General features: G+C 31.3%; 1 protein-coding gene across 1 annotated transcript in view; it reads right to left on the bottom strand.

Moving 5' to 3' along the window:
- LOC134707862 (ecdysone receptor-like) overlaps nt 1–16610 on the bottom strand; it is a 121652-nt gene extending 105042 nt beyond the window's left edge. The window contains exons 1-6 of the mRNA XM_063567966.1: nt 16509–16610; nt 11438–11515; nt 8326–8428; nt 6182–6251; nt 5285–5353; nt 800–966 (exon numbers count right to left, since the gene is read on the bottom strand). The gene's annotated coding sequence lies outside the window, so the exon portion shown is untranslated. The remainder of the gene's footprint in view (nt 1–799; nt 967–5284; nt 5354–6181; nt 6252–8325; nt 8429–11437; nt 11516–16508) is intronic.
- Between the last annotated feature and the right edge of the window lie 4573 nt (nt 16611–21183).

The raw sequence follows: 21183 nt of genomic DNA, 5'->3' as shown, positions 1-21183 counted from the left end.
GAGACAACGAAGACAACATCATACCATTATACGATCCCAGAAAGTTTTTTGCGGTCATATACAAACATTGCAATCATTTTTGAATTTACGGAATTTCAATCTATTTTTAGTAACTTAGACCTTGACATAGAACCCTGCACAAATTTCAGCCTACTTTTTGTAACTATGACCTTGACTTTGAACAAAGTGACCTCAAAAACAAAAGATATCTTTCCCATTTTATGTAACCAGTTGATTCCAATATCAATTTATTGAATCTTCGTCTGAAAACCCAAATGACTGAAGTACAAACCGTCCGACAAACTGACTGATATATGGTGAATAAGAATCTATTCTTATATTTATATATTTTGAAACATAAATTTCAAACAAGTCACGATGATGTCTACCAATGAAATTTTAAAATACCATAAAATCTTGCAGAATCAGTATGATTTGATAATGCATAATTTTATAAGTTCTCTTGACATGAACAACAGGAAACAAATAAATTTTCTCTTGCTTTAATCGTGTTTTTTTGTTTAACAAACAGATCACTTAAATTAAACCAATACACTCTGCAATTAGGTAAACAAACAATGTTTTTTGCTACAGATTAAGATATATTACAGTAAGATTAAATATTGTACCTCCTATGATTTATAAAAAAAGAAATACTTTAAAGTACACTGTAACATTTGCAAATGACTTATAAAATATAAGAAGATACATACATACCTTTTTATAACCCAAATTTTTGACCACTTGTCCGTTTTTCAACAAATATACGATCATTCAACATAGAAATAAGTCAACCCACCTCTTGTTCTGATGACTGAAGCTTTTATATTTCACAGCAGTATGCTTATATTAAATCAGCTGTTAGACTGATTCCGTGCTAAGCTGTCCTATTTTTTTGCTCCAAGGAAAGAATACATTAATCCAATGATTTAGAAAGGATCAATATTTCCGCTACAGTCACATTTACTGAAAGGAAAAAGAAGAAAAATATACCTGATGTACTTCATGAGCTGATGACACAAAAGACGGTTTAATTAATTTCTTAAATAGACCTTCAATTATATATATTTTCATCACAATACGGAAAATTAGCACTACATGCCGATTAGATATAAATAGTAAGGAAGAGATGTCAGAAGAAATCTCTATCACTAAGCAAGTTATTGATTCCTAATCAGTTTGGTTATCAAATATTTAAAAATAAAAAAAAAAAAAAAATGTGGAAAAAAGCATCCGTAATTGTAAAATTAAAAAAACTTTTTAATACCAGAGGGACAAAACAATAATTTAAGAAATTACAAAGTATACTATTATCTATGTTTGAATAAAAAGTAATAGTGTTATACATCAATGCAACAGCAATCCAGCAATACAAAATCCCAACACATCCTGAGCCTTCAACAATGAACAAGCGTTTGTACACAATCAAGCTGGAAATCATCCCAGAAAATATCTATTGACGATTTGGACTATGAGACTTATTTGTAGTAGTTGTCATGCTGGTCAATTTTGCATTTTAGTTTTTCTCTATCTATGAGAGGTTGTCTGACAGTTTTGATGTATGTAGACAATTGTTAGACATTCTAAACATTTCTGGCCTTTCAGATTTTCTTAATCTATTACAGTTTAAAATAAAAAGACAAAACTTGCATTTTACCCCATATGTTCTATTTTTAACCATGTCGGCCATCTTGGTTAGAAGGGGAGTATCAGACAAATTTTAAAACTAATACTCCAATGATGATTGTGGCCAAGTTTCATTAAGTAGGCACAGTAGTTTCAGAGGGGAAGATTTTTGTAAAATTTAACAGACATTAATTAAGGATGGCGGACGCCAAGTGATAAAAAATATCAGTTGGCTCTATAGTCCAGGTGAATTTGAATTATAATTAATGTTGAAATCAGGACACTCCAGCATAATATAATTGTCATTTATGGTTCATAGGGATAAGTTATCTATGTTCATATCCGTAGATATGGATATTTAAAACCCTGAAGTATCTAAGTACACCCTGGATAATCTACATACTTTGATATTTCATAAGGAACAACCATGGAACTAAGGAAAATGAGCTTGAATTTCCTTGATGTATTGGGTAGCTCTGTCCAAGGATATGGGTTAGCAACACTCAGGGGCTATGGTTTTGTAACAACCTACGTTAACCAATAAAAATCTTAGAAATATACTAAGCCTTGGATAAGATCTTATATTCCCTGTCTGTGTCCTATGTCCCTATTCGACTAGTTGCTAAAAGACATAAAACATTGACAGAGTAACTTAGCCCATATCTAATGTGAAGATCCTGATTGCTATAGTATTCTACTTTCCTCCTTTTGACAGGGAATATAATAAAGAAAACAAAGGTAAATTCTAAATCTTATGTTCATCTCAAATATTTACTTCAAGTAAAACCTTCTTAAGGGTTCTGTCGAACCCAGTATCTAGCTTACTTGTAAAGCTAGGCTCAACAAAATGGGGAAAAATTAATTAAAGATTTTCCTCGATCTTTTGATTGTATGAAGCTTCTGTCCAAGTTTGGTTAAAATCCAGGATGGTGTATGAATCTAATAAATGTTTTAAAAACTGTTTTAAAAACTTTAACTGCAGATTGTATCTAACTGGAAGAAAAACTAAGTTCATTTAGAAGTTATATACAGAAAAAAAGAAAATAGATTTTTACAAAGTTTCCTATGCGATGCTAGCTTTTGATCATAAACAAGATTCCGTCCAAGTTTGCTACAAATCCTGAATATTCTAAGATAGTTACTACAGAGTGAATGTAATGTTAACTGGCCGAAAAACTAAGTCCATTTATAAGTGAAATACAGATTAATAGGATTTTTTTTTACAAAATTTACTTCTGGATACTATTTTATGATCATAAACAAGCTTCTGTCCAGGTTTGGTAGAAATCCAGGGCAGTTTGAGAAAGTTATCTAAATTTCAAAAACTTTAACCATAGTAAATATTTGTGGACTCTGCATCTGCCGAACGAATGAAGAATTGCTATGACTTGCCTTGCAACAAAATTTGCATGCTCGACAAAAATGTGAAAGAACTACTGTAAATTCAGAAATTATTGCGAGGTTTTTATTATTGCGAATAATGCGTCTGAGTTGTAAACGCAATAATTAAAACTCGCATTTTGTAATATTTTAACTGAATTAAGCATGACTTTTCTCAAAATCGTAAAAATTAAAATCGCATTCAAGTGTAAATTGACAGAATCGCAATAATAAATGCACGCAATAATTTCTGAATTTACAGTACTTAAAATTGAGTTGTTTTACTAAAATGTACACATATATAAAAAAAAAATGCAAGTACTGAACCTTACAATATGAAATCTTACAGAAATTTATATGCTTTTAAACTTTGAAGTAATTTAAACTGTATACCTCAAGAAGGCTTTTAAAAGAGTTAAATTGTATTGGAGCATATCTATATTTCAAACATAGCAACATGTGTAAGAGATATATTACATTCTCTTGTGCTTAGAACCCTCCATAGAAGAGGGGGCAGGACCTTTTTAGGGTGTTAAGATTGGGTGCTTTTAAGCTTGGGATTACTGGATTGATCCTTTCAGGATCCAGGATTTTTTTCCCTAATTTTGGGATGTCGTGATTTAAATTTCTTTAAATTCAGGACCTCAGGATATCATGTTTTTCAGCCCAGGATTTTGGAAACAGGATCACTCCAATACACTTAAGCTGAACGGGTCGTTGTCGACCTGGGTACTCCATCGACGTACCCTGGGTACTTTTACTTTTAATGATGGTACCCTGGGTACCGTGTTTTGTCATACACGTACCCTCGTTTGAAATAAAATGCGTCATGGTACCGCGGAGTATTAAACGTACCCTACTCTCGTCTTAAAACCACGTGATTGCTATCGGAAAATCTCTGGATGTTGCTGATGTTGTTGATGATGCAAAATGGCGCGGAAAATTAAACAAGAAAATCTTAAGGAGTATTTGGATTCTATTGAAACTTTCAACTTGGCCAATATTATCCGGAAAGGAAGAGAAGTTAAAACAAAATATGTGAAAGCTGAAAAGGGAGAAAATGGATTTTTGACAGACACAATTATATTCAAGAGTGAAGACATTGATAAACCAAAACAGAGAATTTGGGTTGCTCGGGAGACCCTCCTCGGCAATGGGACAGGCAACTGTCTCCGGAATTGTGGAGGTTTTGGTGAATGTGTTGAAGGTAGGAAGTATGTAATGCTTAGCTACAATGCTACAGAAACGTTTGATAAAATATGGTGAAATGTGGGGGGGGGGGCTGATATTCTGCGTTCTGTTCTATGCGTAACGTCCCGGCGGTTGGAAGTTGGATTTTCAAAACACCCACCTTACCTCTTTCAAAAAAGGAGAACACTGATGCGTTCTTAATTCTTTAATTTGGGCTAACCACCAACATCCGACTATTCGGAACTCCTAAGAAATCTCGCGATAAATTTCAAGACTCAAATCGGTACGAAGCTGGGTACGATTATCGACGGAAACGTACCCTATTGGTACCATTCATCCAAAACACGGTACCCAGGGTACCATCATTGAAAGTAAAGGTACCCAGGGTACGTTGATGGAGTACCCAGGTCGACAACGACCCGTTCAGCTACACTTAACTGAACATAGACCTGATAACTTCAAAACGAATGACAATACTGAAGTGTCTGGCCTGTCATTTTTTTCTAATAATAATTGAATATTATAGATGAGATATTGGTCAAATAAACCCTACAAAACAGACCTATTCACCTTAATTACTATCATTCCACATATAGCTCACCTATTTGTTAATGTATCAGATAAACCAATGAAACCATGAAAAATTAATATTGACCCATGCAACATAAAATGACGTCAAGGTCAGATGAAACCTGCCAGAGACATATTCACCATTCAATCATTCCATACACCTTGCCTGGTCCACCTACTGCTTAAAGTATCTGATTATCTGACATCTCCATGAAAACTTAACAGTGACCTCACATCAACAACTTAAAGCACCCTTACACCAAACTATTAGTATGCAAGTCACTGAGTATCTGAACTAAATCAATAAAGCCTTTAATGTAGGTCAGAATGACCTAGGTTTTGACACATGCTACCATATACTGTTACATAAATGAATCAGTTAGTAAAAGTAAATTGATTATAGGTGACTAAGTACGCAATAGAAGAAACATACTCTAGACATGGTAAGCTTAAAGCAAGACATTTTAGCTATAATCAAACATGGAAAGGCAATTACTTAATGAATAAACATACAAACCACAACTTATTAGAATGAAATTTTCTTCAAACCAGGATATAAAATTGTCACTTGTTTCATGTAAAATATCTAAAAACCAGAAATGCAATATGTTACTAAAAACATGTGTTAAATAACAATTTTAAAAATCAATAATTTGTTGATGAGAATTTTATAGAATGGTATTGGGTAATAGGATTAGCAAGAACTGAAACATGTTAACATGACATGACTTCAGATATTTAGTACATTTTATCTGGAATTAGTTTAATATAAAATGAGGAGAAACATGCTGATGTGACAATTACGATGGAGTTTAAACATTATTTTATTGGTTTGTTGATCAGCCAAGCTAAAGAAAGAACTAGTAACACATCTGAATCATGTAAATTGTAGTTGCAATATATCACATTTTTTCTGAAGACCTATATACTGAGGATTCATTTATTTTTGTGGGTACAAAATTTCATGGATTGAGGAATACTTGTATTTTTCTGTGATATTTGATATCATGATTTTGCTCATCTCTGCATACAAAGCCTACAGATAATTTGTAATTCGCTGAACATTAAATTTGTGGTTCTGCTGTTCCTGTGAAACCCTCAAAAATTGGTATACCATGAATAATAATGAATTCATAATAATTATCAAAAAACTCCCAAAATCAATCCCAACCTTTCTTTTGTGGTCATAAACCTTGTGTTAAAATTTCATAGATTTCTATTCACTTTTACTAAAGTTAGAGTGTGAAAAAGTATATTCAAGACGACGCAGACGACACCGCCAACGTGATAGCAATATACGACGAAATTTTTTTCAATTTTTGCGGTTGTATAAAAATAAGAATACTATGACTTTGAATCCAGAGTACATAAAAATTAAAATTTGAAGGATAGGAAAAAGCTTCACGGATTTTACCTGATATTATTAATGAATGTCTGTGTATCATGTCTGTTATCATGTTATTGTGATCACCATGGTTAGGGATCTGAAAAGAAACCAGTACAGCATTATTTCGCAGGAAACCAGAACAGTAGAATATTACAACATTTAAAATTATCTTTTTTCATCCCTTGGTTCTTCTAATTGCATAGGTAGCAAACAACAGCCACTTACCAACATTGTAGACTAGAGTAGAGTATAGTTCATGACTCAAATCTTTTATTTGTTGATCTTGTAATATTTTTTTTTTGTTTTTTTTTTGTGTTTTTTTTTAGAAAAATAAGCATAATCAAGCAAAAAAGAGTAAACAAAAATAACTAATAATACGATATGATATAAATATGGATGAAGTATAACATTTTCGTCAAAAAATATATAGTGATAAATGAAATTACATTTCAGACACATCTATATAAAATAAATCACTATTAAATTAATTGATGATTTTATCCCAGGGGTTCCAGTACATGTTATAATCTTTCACACTCATATTTTTTGAGGAAATATGTTTTTCTAAAATCAAATTTTCATTGATATAGTTTTTAAGTCCCTCTATATGAGGTTTTTCCTCTCGCATCTTTGATCTGTATATAAAATACTTAACTAGTAAAATGACTTTATTTTTTATAAAATTTAGTTTATAGTTATCATAAAGACCAAACATGACTATATCTATATTAAGTGGAATTTCAATATGTGTTGTTTCAAAAATCTTGTAATATTGTTGATCTTTTTTTTTCTGATAAAATTTCTCTCTATCTACTTTTGCTTTTGTCCAAAACACAAAAGCGAATAGAAATCTTCACTCAAGGGCAATAAATCGACAATTGATGACCAATGATAATTTTTTTGTCTTGTAGATTGTTTTTGCTGTTAACAATTTCTTTCTATCTTCTATAGTTTTATCTGAACACATAAAAAGTGTTAAAATGGTCATTCAAATTGGCAATAAACTTGCTTACTTGAAATAAGCTGTTTTTGTTTTTTAAAAGTTTTATGAGGTACATTGGTCAGAACAAACAAAAAACAGAAAACAAGGCTAAAAAGCAATATAAGGCAAGCTAGAAATAATACATTTCAACGTACTTCCTCCCAAATTATAAATAACCACTCAAATTTCTAATCAAATCCTCGCAGTGCGACAAAACAACTTAATAGAATTTATGATACAATTGAAAAATTTCAAAAGACAAAGTTAATGATCATCCCAATGCTGCATCAGATAGCAATTTATTTCTACAAAAACTGTCATCTATAAAATATGATTTTCCATTTAGGAAATAAAGAATAATCTTAATGATCTCCTGTCAGATATCAAAAGAATTGTCTATTGTAGTATATACTTATCTATATTTCAACTCTTGGTGAACCTTGAAGTCTATAAATTAGTAAATAAGACGTCAGGTGAATCTTAGAAAGAGCGTAGGAGAGGTAATGTAGGTGTCTATTTATTGGATCAACTATGTAACTTGTAAGATAAAATTGTGTTTTATGAATCTTTTTAATTTTTAAAGAACCTAACTTTTAATGAAACAAATATGTAACTTATAAGATAAGATTGTGTTTTAAGAATCTATTTTAATTCACTAAGAATCTCTCCCCAATTCAAAAACCAACTAGAGGCTCAAAGGACCGTTTAGAACCTGATTAGCACATTGCATGAAGATGTGCAAACACACACCCACTTCCGCAGATTTTGTACAGATGGTAATTTTTGCCTTCCAGTTTTTATCTATCAATATAAACAGGGAGAAATGGTAAAATTAGTTGAATATTGTAATGAATGGGCAGGGACTCATAAGATCTTTCTAGTAATTTGGCATCTTTGTAGATCCTGAAGTCTATAATACATTAACTTGCATCTAACCACTATGTTTGATTTTCAGACATTGCTGCCTTATTGCTTGGTTAATCAAAATAAAATTAACACATTAACATCTATAGATGGATTTACTGGGTGGCCCAGGCCCCCCCCCCCTTTTTGGGAAAAATTCTGGTTGCTTATATAGGGAATCACTGAAGCGTGACTGGAGCGGGCCCCCTCTTAGGCCAGTCATTGACCCCCACTTATGAAAATTTCTGGATCCGCCACTGAAATCTATAACTACTATAACACTTACCTTATCATTTCAATTTGATTGGTGGTTTAGGAGATGTGTTAGACACTGTAACAGCAGATGCAGTGCAATATCAAAACCTCCTAATGGTCTTAGGCAAGATCATCTAAAATAAAAGAGCACATTAAGCCTTCCATTCACATAAACTGTTAAGTGAACCTCTTCTTCTTGTAACTCTTGGTTTATTCTGTCAACAAAGGGTGATTCCTAAAGTAAATCTTTCCTTTCAAAATATTCAGTTATTCTACGAGAGATATCCCATTTTTATTCTTAATATGATACCATAAAGAAATCTCATCTATATTATAACATATCATTGTGGCAGAAAAGCAGACTGTAGATTTATCAGTATACAAGAAAATCCAAAAAGCAGTACAAGTTATGGCTTATTTGGATAAATTGATTATCTGAAAATAATAAGTAAAATTGAGAATGGAAATGGTCAGTGTGTCAAAAAGACAACAAGGCTTTGAGAAAACAAATTTATGGCTATGATATATCATGATACAAGTCTATTATGAAGGTCTAATGGGAAAATTGTAAACACTTTTCAGTGCAAAAAAACTAATTTCGCAAAATTAAAATAACAGAAAGCTCAATTGTCAGCTAAAATAAATTTTCCTCAGAGACAGTTGTCACATCATAAAATTTTACATTGAATGTCTTATTGGATGAGTTTATCTGTATCAGGGGCCGATCCAGGACCTCGATGTCTGAACCAATTTTTTTTTTATATATATATAACAAACAAACTTGACAAACCTTTTTTTGTTTGTTTGTTGTTTTTTGTTTTTTTTTGTTTGTTGTTTTTATTAAGTTTTTTTTTTTTGGGGGGGGGGGGGGGGGGGGGGGTTCAGATCACCGTTTCTATATTTTTATCTTTTCACTTTACTGCAAATTGATCTTTATTAAATTCAACCTGTATTTGCCACTGGACGTACGTTTAACAACCATGCAACATTCAAACAATATTTTCTTTATATTTCATCACCTCAATACGGTATTCTTTTATCTATATTTTTTGCCTCTCTTCCAGACTTATTTTTTTGCACATTATTCTAATATCTGCAAAACACCTTCATATCTTCATAAATGGTGACCTTTTGCATCGCCTCATACATGTACATGGTATTTGAAACAAGAACAATAAAAACAAATATAACTGCATGCTTCAGCTTTTAGAGAAATGTATAAGTCCTAGATTCTGTTACAAACTAAGTTTTAACGAAAATCAAATAGCATTTAATTTATTAATGATTATTTAATAGGAAATGTCAAGTTATTTTTCCTGGACAGTGGGAAAGCATTAGGGGAAAGGGTAGGGGGAGAAAAACAAATTGTTGATTTGACCTTGAAAATAAGAGGGGAATGAAATATGACATTCCGTTTAAAAAAAATATCTTCTAAGTTGTCAAAAAATAAATAGTTTAGTTTGCTGCTGAATAAATTCACAAAAAGAAAGTTTTGGAAAAAAACGTACATTTACAGGAAATGTTTGTACATATTCTTCAGATACACAGATCAGAAGTTTTACCTGGTAATCGATCTAAATCGGTATTGCATTATAAACCAATACAAATTTGTACTATTCCAATCATAATGTAAATGTTTTTTTACATAAAAGCTTTTGCATAGTGACATTACCCACAGGTGACAATATTTACACACCCACCGATAAGTTGTCATAAATCACGCACGGGGGACGCTGGTATTAATTAACGGCCAGTTTAAGAAGTCTAATCAAGCTGTGACAATTTCCGCACTAGAAAAGAAGTTTCAGTAGCAATAAAATATTTGGTGACCTGAACTGTTGCCCCCCCCCCCGGTAAATCCAACACTGAGTATATATTTAGTCTAGGCAAATAGACATCTTTGTTTCAACAGTATCAACTAGGATTGACTTAATATCTAGATCTGTTATGTAAAATAAATAGATTCTCCCACAGATGGCTTAGTATTAAAATAAAAATGTCATATTTCATATATATTGCTGTTCTATATGGGGAAAGACACATTCTTAAATCATAAACTATATTCTGTGAATTCAATTGTTTTCTCTAATACCAATTTTTCATGGATTGAGGATAAATTGTATATTTCATGGATATTTGATTCCACAGTTTTACCAATGGATGCATACAAGGGTTCAGAAAATTTGCATGTCTTTGAACATTTAAATTTGAAGTTTACCTGTACTAAGAATAATGAATCCACAATTTATATAAAACAAAAAGACTGGAGCTCCAGTATTCTTTATAACAGTAAGCATATGCAAAAGAGTGTTCTAGAATTATTCTTTATTTAAAATATTGGCTGGTAAGCCACCTAATCTCATCATAGAATTAACTGTTCTTGTATGTTTGATGTCCAGTGACAAGTATTTCAAACATACTCAGAACAAAACAACTAAATGATAAATTCAATATGCAGGATTTGAGTGTTCCACCAGCATGAGGAGTTGGGAATTTAGAGACTTGAACAAGTAAAAAAAGAGGAAAGAAACTACATAGCAACAAAGCCAACCACATTTGTGTAGTAGACCAGAATGAGAGGTTGGGAATTTAGAGACTTGAACAAGTATAACAATAGGGAGATAAACTGCATTGCAGCAAAGCCAACTGTGGACCCATCAATAAGTTGATGTAACTGTTCTTTATCTTGTAGAGTTTACGACACAGTTCCTACACAAGGCATTGGACTAAAATTAAGGTCACTATTCTGACTGGATGTGGCTGCATATTTACACGTTCTGCACAAACAAATAAGCAACCCCTCTATTTTCCTCCCACCTCTTAAACAGGCTTTCTTGCAAGATTAAAGCAGTCCAGGATTAACATATTTCTATATATTACAGTCAATTCGTAAGTTAATGTGTATTGCAAAGCACAAATCAAGCCGTGAACACTAATTAATTTATGATGATAATTCTCCTGCTTCAGACAGGACATCTAATTAAATGTCTGTCCTTTCAAAATATTAAATTACTTATATCAATTTTTTGTACTACTTTCAGGATTTTAATTTATTTGTCTTGCAAACAAAAGAAAAAAAATAAAATTCTAAAAAAATTGGTTGTTTAACAGGAGACACGAAGACATATTACAGTGTATATTACCTGTCTTTGTCTGATGAAATAAACATCCAACTGTTTACTTGTGGTTTGTTATGTAACTAAGTCACCTACTCCTCAGATCTGAAGAAAAAAATTAGTATGTAACATATCAATCAACCTAGTATGCATGTACTGATACTTCAAGACAAAAGTTACATGATAAATATAAATCATGAACACAAGATCTTTTATCGTTATATTTTCTAATAAGATATTCCATGCCCGATTATATAATATAGTAGTGAGTATTTTATTCTGAAATACAGAAGGAACTGGTTTGGACTTCAAGACACAAATAACATCTAGATCTATAGATATAAAACTAGAACACAAACTTTCAGATCTGTAATATTTCCTCATAAGATATTCCATGCATGATTATATAACACATTTATATTAAGATTTTTATTCTGACTTACTGAAGGACATGATATGTACTTTATAGCTAATTTCCTAAAGCATGTAGAACAAGACTTAAGTTAGCTTGCTTGCTTTGTTTTAATATTGTACAATCATTAGGATAACACCCAATTAAATTCAAATATTATATATACAGGTTAAAATATGTCTATATATATTGTTTAAAGATGTCAATCTTATTTTCAAAGCTTGTATAAACAATTATACAAACAAAGCAAGCAAAGCAAGCAAGCCAACCAAAGTTTTACTTTACATGCATTAGTAAATTAGCTGTAAGAGATAAATCACATTAATATAAAACTAGATCACAAAATTGTCTGATCTATAATTTGCTCTTTTTAAAAGATATTCCATTCCAGTTTATATAACACTCTCTGAATAACAAAAGGAACAGGTATGTTCTTCAATACAAAAAATAAATGGATATGAAACTTTTAAAAGAACACAAATTTCTGACTTTTAATATTTTCTCTAAACATATTCAATGCCCAAATATAAAATACATTTTTAAGCATTTTGTTCTTAATTACCAAAAATGCATGGTTCTGCAGATCTATCTTAAATATCCATTTCAATAATCAAAATGTGAATATATATATTTAAAAAAAAAAAAAATAACAAACATTTCCAGTTTGGATACCCATTAAAATACCAACTAGAGGCTCAAAGTGGAATTTATTGCTAATTGGCAACCTTTCTGAAGGTAGTAAGAGCTAGGTATTGTATGATTAAAACCTATCACATTATTGGTATGATTTAAACCAATCACAATTATTTGATGTCTGCTTTTGAAAGTATTACCCAGTATGCGTTAGTTTATGAAAAGGTGAAATGCAGCAATCCCTTCCTTGATTCTGGTGTTCCATTTAGTCAGTGAAATAAATGGATGTGATACAGCTGTATTTTATTACTAAAGGAACAGCCATTTAATTCTGAAGGGGGAGAGGGGGGTTATGGCTTATTGCTTGGATTTTTTTCTAAAAAAAATAAAAAAATATTATTTAAAAAAAAAAATTGTTTGAATGGGAGTTTTGAATTTGTCATCAAATAGAAAGTTAAGTTTTAAAAAAAAATTTGAATGCTATCATGGTGCATAAAAAATTGAAGATTTTAAAAAGACACATACAACTCCCCCCTTAAAAGTTAAAATCCTATAAAAATAAATTGCTTTGCTGAGTACAGCCTGATATGACTGCAGAGGTCAAACCTGACCAGAAAATCCAAGCCTTTGTAGTATGGAAACTAATAGTACAATTTCCAAGAGATCTGTTCACTTAAACACAAGTAATTTTCTGGAAACTACAAACATGATTGTTTTTGGTCCCTTATTTCTGCATGGTTGGGCCAATTACCCCCAAACTGTGGTACCATGTCAGAGAGATCCATACTCACTCACAAGTTATTGTCCGGAAACTACAAAAATGCTTGTTTTGGCCCCTTTTTTGGCCCTAAGTTCCGTAACTTTTGGCACCATAACCCCCAAACACTTACCTTCTACCTGTGGTATTAAATATTGTGGAAGTTTTTCAGAGCAATCAAAATACTAAAACACAAGTTATTATCCTGAAATTAGAAAAATATTTGTTATGGGCCCCTACTTCCTAAACAGTTGGGACCATCATCCCCAAAATCAATCCCAATCTTCCTTTTGTGGTGTTGAACCTTTTTAAAAAAAAATCATAGAAATCCACTCACTTAAGGTGTTAAACCTTGGTTCAGGGAGATAACTCTTTAAATCAGTTATGTGTTTGTAAAAGTCAAGTTTCATCAACGTATTTTAATTATAAGCATTTACCAGAAACAGATTGAAAATAATCTATGTAACAAAGAAGCTTAGAATATATTTATGAAAATGGTTGACACAAACGTACTGATGATTTTAAGAGTTATTTCCCTTAACCTAGGTCTAACTCCTTAAACTAAAATTGTTGTCCGAAAACCAAATGTGTCTTCAGAAGACGACCCAGACAACGCTGACGACAATGAAATTATACCATTATACGATCCCAAAATTATTTTGTGGACATATAAAAAAGATATAGAGATAGAGCTACAAATGTATCATAAATTTATCAGAACTTACTTTTGATCTAAATAAAGGAATTAATTGTAGATGTGTCATTATAACTGTAGGAATTGAATAACTATATTTAGCAACATCTAAGAGCTTTTAAAATCCCTCAAAATATGATCAATTGATATATATCTTTACTTTTCCTAGTCAAAATAAATTATACGTAATAAGACGATTTGAAAGGCTATTTTAATTATTTCTTAGGAAGGTGTCACACAAAACAGTTAGAGTAGCCTTTAAAGATGTCATAATTATTTGGACTTTTTTCATGGTCAATTTTTTCCCCCCAGAAACAAATCTATTTCAAATAAACATCTGCACAAGTGGTATCATGTAAAAGTAGCATATAACCTATATCTTTTTTTAGTGGCAAGATCTCATTATTCATTTAAATTGGTTAATAGGGGCAGATCCAGGGTCTGAGGAGTATATATATATGCCAAAAATAGGGGCAAGCATATCATATGTATAGTGAGGATTTTTTTTTTTTTAAGATTTTATGCCAAAAAACTATATTTTCCAGATTGACAAGTATACCCAGATATCCCTGTCCCCCTCTGAATCAGCCTTTGGTTTACTATCAGAATAAAAATAAATCTTCAAAATTCCTATTCAAATCCATTCTTTTGATATATCTCAGTTTGCTCATTCATTAGTAACATGCTGTTTACAGTTTTTCTAGAATATTGTTTTCAAAATAATAAAAAAAAACACACGGTTTTACACCTACTTAAATTTTATGAAAATCATTATTAAAGGTCATTTACTTCAATAAAAAGTCAATAGACAGTTTCAGTTACATGACAAAAAAGTCAATAGACAGTTTCAGTTACATGACAAAAAGTCAATAGACAGTTTCAGTTACATGACAAAAAAGTCAATAGACAGTTTCAGTTACATGACAAAAAAGTCAATAGACAGTTTCAGTTACATGACATATGATATTGCCCTTGATGATAATTCTGTTATTTACAGCAGGTTCTGTCTAATCTATTACAGCGTTCAAAAACAAACATTAAATTAAGGGCAATAACTCCAATAAACAATTAACTCAAAGACATTTTTTTACTGATTATCACCTTTCAGTATAAAAGAAGAATGTATCTGTGGATACCAATGCCCCCCGCTCAAGCTTTGCAATTTCCCAAGTTAAAAAGAGGCACAACTCTAGAAGAGTTAATGACTTACAGTCAACCTTTGAAATGTGCTAGCTTTATGCCTTAGTGTGGTGTACATGTAAGAATTTCTTAAAATTGGAGTAAAACTTTTTTTGTAATTTTTCAATTTAAAAATGGAAATAACTCTAGAATAGAATATGAATCACTGCCAGAATTCTAACAATCTCATTAAAATCCGATGTTCTGATATGCTATCGGAAGAACCTCCGGTAGCTTATCAGAACATCGGGTTTTAATGAGATTGCAATTCTAACTCTGTTTGAGAGTTTTGGTTCCTAGCATTGCTTTCAAATTTCATAAAATTTGGATGTGAAAATCTTATTTTTGAGTGCAGACTTAATGGGTTGGAAAGAAGGACTGTAGGACAGAAGGTGGAAGGTAAAACTTAATGTCCCCATTTCCTACAGCAGTGGCCGTAACTATTCATCATGCATTTTCCATAGGGAACCAGTGGTGTTCCATATATTTAATTTCTAAAAAGCATCAAAATCTAGAAAAATTAGTAGTCTCTCCTGTTACCAATATTTGTCAGTGTTATATAATAGACAAAATATATATAGTTTAAGGTGGTACCTAACACTACAGGGAGATAACTCTGTAAAATCAGCAGAAAGTTTAAATGACATTGTGTTCTTAAGGGAATATTAAGCTTCTCAATGATCAAAATGAGTGTTTGTCAAACTGCTATATAACCAGTGTAATTTTTCTGATTAAACGGTTCGTTCAATTTTTTTGATTTTTTTATATTTTGTCAAAGGGTCAAAGTAAATACTTTGTCAAAATTTTAAGAAAATTAAACGAGCCAAATTAATTTTAGTTCAAGTGTTAGGTACCACCTTAAAGCACCAAAGAAGACTTAAAATGCAGTTAAAATAACATCTATTTATCACTTAATTGAAAAGGCATTTTTTTAATGGCTACTTGGTCCATAAGTTTAATATATTTTCTATACTTTACAAAACATGAATTTAATTTTTTTGATTTTTTTTTTAACCTAAATGAATGGTTAAGCTTTTTAGTCTTGTATCATCCAATAGATTCTATTCCATCTTCGGGTAAAACACTTGCCAGTCAAATGTAAACAATTAATTGTGCTATTGCAATCAACTGAAGGCTATATGTAGGTCTAGGTTCTAGCAAAAAACAGCTTTAATCCAAAAGGGTCTAAGTGTGATGGAGAATTGGCAGACTTTTAGTAAGGCTGAGATGCAAAAGTAAAATTATTGTGCATTAAATGTAAAATTGTGTCAGGTGGCACACATGAAATCGCAGAATTATTATTACATTATGAAAAGCTTGATACCAAAATCTGGAGAAAAAAAACAATGGAGGTATCTTTAATTACATCTTTTTATGCATTAAATTGATAAACATTTTCAAAATATGAATGCAGGCATCTTACCTTTTGAATCCAATAGTATATTAAATATGATTTCAGGAAATCACAGTTAGGAGTCAACCAGTTAATATCACGGAATTCAGGTAGGTTAACATGTAATTGTACCTGCAAGCAGAAATCATTAGACCTTATATAAAGTGCAGTTTATACATCACAAACGTACAGCAATGCAGGTTTCTCGTACAGGTAAAATCAACAAGAAAATTAAAGTACATGAAATTTAGAACAACAGGGTCAATTTTTATACTGTTGTCGTGTATTGCTAATATAAAAAATAAGATGTTGTAAGATTGCCAATGAGATAACTCTTTACAAGAGACCAAAAACACAGAAATTTATAACTTATAAAAATGCATAAAAGTCATATTTAATTCTTTTCTTCAGCGAGATACATGTATATTTGAAACATCTGTACTAAACTCTTTCTTTGATCAATTTCTTTCATATGACATCAAATCCAATAAAAAAAAATATTCTGCAAATGTACATGGCAAATTATTAATCTTCCATGCCCCAAAGGAGAAATTATTACAACATTTACAACCAAGGACTTACAATTTTTTTCATACAATTTCTGTCATTTTGAGTTGACTTGAGAGAGCTTGGGTCATTTTTTCAAACTTGAAATTATTCATCAATTAATAGCATAAACTTGCTTGTATTGACAGTTTTGTCTCATTTACTTCATGATGTATCTAACTGTTTCTTTTAAGGGGGCACTAGCGACAAGATATTTAAAAATCTAATTAATCATTTGTTCTGCTCAATCATTAATAAAATGCAAATAGTGAAATAATAATTCGCTTTTAACAGTCGGTATGGTTCAATTTTGTCAAAATAAGCTAAAAAAAAGAACCCATTAATTATGAATTATTCACTTGCAAGTGAATAATTAAAACTCATTAAATCCTTATTCATTAGAACTTCAATATAACCCCGTAGCTTGAGATTGATCACATGTGAATTGTATGTGAAAAGTTATTTAAAGGAAAAGAATGTCAACATTTAAAATGAAACAAAGGTAAATCATTTGATTGACTGATTTCGATCCACAAAAAAACATTTAAATAGGTAAAAACAATGATAAAAATTTAATTTCCATCTATAATATAAAATTAAATTAAATATGAAAAATCCAACAGCACGAGTTTGCTTAATCTATTTATACCTATTTTTATATTTACATCGCTCATATGGTCATCGGATGACTTTAGAGGTCAACTCAATAGTTTTAAATTAGATGACATCCAGACTAAAATACACACGAAACAAAGCTTTATATTGTCATGCTCGTGCCAGGCTAATTGTTTATTTAGACTTAAAAGTTTGAATAAATGTTTTACATTGTTATAAATCAACAAGAGTTCACACACTGAAATGTCTCGCCTTCTTTACTAATCATTGGTATTATGTTGATAGTCCTAAGTATAAAGCTTTATTACAACTGTCACATAAACTTAATATTAACCAAGGTAACTTAACAAAGACCAATGAACCATGAACATGAGGTCAAGGTCAGATGAACCATGCCAGGCAGACATGTACAGCTAACAATGCTTCCATACAACAAATATAGTTGACCTATTACTTATAGTTTAAGAAAAATAGAGCAAAACACAAAAACTTAACACAGTGCAATGAACCGTGAAATTAGGTCATGGTCAAATAAAACCTGCGGGACTGACATATAGATCATAATATATTTCCTTACACCAAATATAGTTGACCTTTGGCATATAATATTAGATAAAAAGACCAAAACTTAAAATTTAACTTTGACCACTGAACCATGAAAATGAGGTCAAGGTCAGATGACATCTGCCCGCTAGACATGTTCACCTTACAATCATTCCATAAAACAAATATAGTAGACCTAGTGTATAAAGTATGAGAAAAACAGACCGAATCACAAAAACTTAACTATAACCACTGAACCATGAAAATAAGGTCAAGGTCAGATGACACCTGCCAGTTGGACATGTACACCTTAGTCTTTCCATACACCAAATATACTAGCCCTATTGCTTATAGTATCTGAGATATGGACTTGACCACCAAAACTTAACCTTGTTCACTGATCCATGAAATGAGGTCGAGGTCAAGTAAAAACTGTCTGACCGGCATGAGGACCTTGCAAGGTACGCACATACCAAATATAGTTATCCTATTACTTATAATAAGAGAGAATTCAACATTACATAAATTCTGAACTTTTTTTTCAAGTGGTTTCTGAACCATGAAAATGAGGTCAAGGACATTGAACATTTGACTGACGGAAAGTTCGTAACATGAGGCATCTATATACAAAGTATGAAGCATCCAGGTCTTCTACCTTCTAAAATATAAAGCTTTTAAGAAGTTAGCTAACACCGCTGCCGCCTTGGCCGCCGGAACACTATCCCTATGTCGAGCTTTCTGCAACAAAAGTTGCAGGCTCGACAAAAAGGAGAATTTGATTAATATTGGTGAACAAGAATTTGACAGCTAGCGCCTTTTTAATGTGTTTATAAACAATTTAAAGAAAGCAACTGTACAAAATAGAAATTTTTACAATGACTTTAACAGTAAATTTCTCAGGAATTGCTTTTGGTGCTGTTGATTTTGATGTCGAAATATAACCAGAAATTTCAAGAAATAGATCCTTTACAGTTGTGAATTCAAGCTCATTTATATGGGATTCCTTCTGTTATGAATTGACAGAAAATAATCATATTTTTTTATTTTATTTCATGTAAAAGTGTTTGAATTTTACTTGTTCTTATAATAGTTTTACTCGTTTAAATAAGCATGAAATCATTATGCAGTTAACAATTAAGTTTCTAATCTAGAGAAGACAATTTCATGCACATGTATTACATATTAGTAAAGTAAAGCAGTTTTTCTATTTTGATGACAGATATTTTTTTTATTCTTAAATCAGAATTGGTGATGGTCTTTTAAGCAAAATATTATTATATAATAAAGTGATAATAATATGTCATGGAATTTCTTTACAATACTTAACCTGATTAGTTCGGAGCTTGATCACTTCTGTCAGGTTTGATGAAATCAGGTCAAAAGGGATAAACGATCATTCGCTATCAAATGATGTATTATGATTATTGAGAGGGCCCTCATGATTATCATACTACTCAAGTGGTAGTTTGGCCAGCTGAAGGATGCCACCTGGTGCGGGAATTTCTCGCTGCATTGAAGACTTGTTGATGGTCACCTTTTGCTGTTGTCTACTCTATGATCGGGTTGTTGTCTCTTTGACACATTCCCCATTTCCATTCTCAATTTTATTATTACTGAAAAAATCATAAATTAAAACAAATTTAAATGCAAATAGGTGACCCGATCTAAATGAAAACCATGATTTTTCTATAAAATATTTTTTTTCCCCCAAATCTTAATCTGCCATTTCTGGACATTGGCCTTTCAGTTTAGGTCACTCACTCAGATTAGGTAATATGACTATTTGTAAAATTTGCAGATCCGTTTTCTAGATTAACAATGTTGCTTTTTAAAAATGCTATATTCAATTTTTAATGTCCAGTTGCAAATAATTAGGTTTATTATGTAAGAAGTTATTATAACAAAATCTAGCAAGACTAAAAATCTTAAAATAAAAACATTTAAAAAAAAAACCATTCAAAAAGGTAACAAAAAATGTTTGGTCTTTTTAACCTATATGTTTCAAATAACAAGAATGTGTCCTCAGTACACAAATGCCCCACTCGCATTATCATTTTCTATGTTCAGTGGACCGTGAAATTGGGGTAAAATCTCTAATTTGGTATTAAAATTAGAAAGATCATATAATAGGCAACATGTGTACTAAGTTTGAAGTCCATTGGACTTCAACTTCATCAAAAACTACCTTGACCAAAAACTTTAACCTGAGGCGGGACAGACGGACGGACAGACGGCCGAACAGACGCACAGACCAGAAAACATAATGCCCCTCTACTATCGTAGGTGGGGCATAAAAAAGACAAATATTTTATTTCATCATATTCTTTGCCTTCTTTTCACTGCATATGGAATAGACAGTATACATCATTTAACTTTTTTTCCCACAAGATAATCCAGGAAAATATTTTCAATAATTATTTTTCTCCAAATAAAGCACACTCTAAAAGCACATATTTTTTTTAATTTAAAAAAAATCCACTTTCGATATAAAATATTTCAAAAAGTATTTAGAAATAGTTTGACTCGAACAAAAAGTTTAAAATATAATTTAGCTTCTAAACTCAAATTAATGGAAACAAATTAAACAAAGGGAAATAATCAATTTGTAGTTAAATATTTTTTTCCCAACCAAATTTGAAATTCAATTTGTAACCAGGTACTCCGCAGGGCGCAGCTTTATACAACCGCAGAGGATGAACCCTGAACAGTAGTGGCATGTATGGACACAATATTCAAGCTTGATAAAGCTCTGAATTCGGGTTGTGATCAGATTCTTGACACAATACAAGTTTTTGATACAAAACAAATGTCAAGATCTTGCAAATATATTATGCAATATTGTGCAATTAAAGATTTCTCCTTTAAACTTTTCAAAAATTTAGAATTTGAGAAATTTGGGAAAAAAAATTAAATGCTACTCCCTCCGCCTTTTTTTTGCATTAAGTCTAAAACCTGACATTTCTTTATACATTATTTACAAGAAGTGTATGGGAGGTAAATC

Source organism: Mytilus trossulus, chromosome 2, assembly GCF_036588685.1.
Source record: "Mytilus trossulus isolate FHL-02 chromosome 2, PNRI_Mtr1.1.1.hap1, whole genome shotgun sequence".
Lineage (NCBI taxonomy): Eukaryota > Metazoa > Mollusca > Bivalvia > Mytilida > Mytilidae > Mytilus > Mytilus trossulus.
The sequence above is the reverse complement of the archived record's forward strand: the minus strand, read 5'-3'. Positions and strand labels throughout refer to the sequence as shown.